The 1,356-nt window shown below is 41.6% G+C and overlaps 1 protein-coding gene across 1 annotated transcript in view; it reads left to right on the plus strand.

Moving 5' to 3' along the window:
- Positions 1 to 812, plus strand: part of LOC138979762 (uncharacterized) — a 5,066-nt gene extending 4,254 nt beyond the window's left edge. Inside the window, exon 2 of the mRNA XM_070352505.1 lies at positions 1 to 812. This exon is cut by the window's left edge and continues 911 nt beyond it. The gene's annotated coding sequence lies outside the window, so the exon portion shown is untranslated.
- The last annotated feature ends 544 nt before the right edge of the window (positions 813 to 1,356 follow it).

The raw sequence follows: 1,356 nt of genomic DNA on the forward strand, positions 1-1,356 counted from the left end.
GACACTAGTGGTGATGTGTGTGGATGTGCTCCAGAACAACAAGACACTAGTGGTGATGTTTGTGCAAAATCCACACGGCTCAGAACTCAGTCAGGCTTTACTAAGTTTGGGTCTGTATCCAATTACACATCCTTTGTTAGCGCGAGATCACATATTGGCATACTCCCTTCGCACGCATTCCATTTTCGTGTACGAGATTTTTACTGAAAGTAAAAAATTGGGGAGTCAAAATTTCGTGGAGGGAGTACTTTTTTCGTACCTTGGGGAGTTCTTTTCTCGTACAAAAGGTGTACTCGGAGTAAGAATATCGTACAAAATGTTTACTCCGGAGTAAATTTTTCGTGGAGTAAACATTTCGTGTTACACTGGTATTCTCTACGGCCTTGGCGCTCAACGGGTTGAACAAAATGTAAACATCTTGAATATTTTGAATGGTATTGTATTTTTTAATCTGTTTTTCCGAAATGAATTACATAACAGGAATATTGTCATATACTGGTGCAAATGTACCCATCAGAATACCTGAACATAATTCAAAGTGACAGTTCGTAGATTGTAAGAAAGGTGTGGTATTGTTTTAGAGAATGACAGGGAGAGTGACTAATCCTGCACATGGCGCTTGGTTACCATGCAGAGGGTACATTATTGAGACGTAACAGGGACAAAATAGCCCAGTACATTAGGAACAAGTCCTCTTGATCTATCGAGGTCAAAATGAATGACATGAATTTGTAATGAGGAAAAAACAGTTCTTGATACATGAAGAATGTTATGATGTCTTTGACTCTATCTCATTTAAAGACTCGGTGTGTTTGTGTGTGTGTGTGTGTGTGTTGTGCTGTGGTGTGGTGTGGTGGGGTGGGGTGGGGTGGGGTGGGGTGTTGTGTTGTGTTGTGTTGTGTTGTGTTGTGTTGTGTTGTGTGTGTGACGTGTGCGTGTGGGTAGGTGCGTCAGTGCACGCGCGCGCGTGTGTGTGTGTGTGCGTGTGTGAGTGCGTGTGGGTGCGTGCGTCAGTGCGCTTGTGTGTGCGTGTGTACGGTGTGTGTGTGTGTATGTGTGTGTGTGTGTGAGGTGTGTGTGTGTGTGTGTGTGTGTGTGTGTGTGTGATATTCATTTTTGACGTTTTTGAATAGTTATCCATTGATTGTTGTCATGGTTATCATTGAAGAGAAATGAATAAGCCGTTTATGTACATCTGCTTGTAGACGTTCATTGACAATAACATTCTGGAACATGTTGGTGACAGCAAATAGTGTTGGTCTTATGATATAATAAACAGACATTGTATTGTATCCAAAAAAATCAGTGACTGACTATATATACAGTTATAGCTACACAACCGCTCTATCATCTCCA

This window comes from Littorina saxatilis, linkage group LG11 (genome assembly GCF_037325665.1).
Source record: "Littorina saxatilis isolate snail1 linkage group LG11, US_GU_Lsax_2.0, whole genome shotgun sequence".
Lineage (NCBI taxonomy): Eukaryota > Metazoa > Mollusca > Gastropoda > Littorinimorpha > Littorinidae > Littorina > Littorina saxatilis.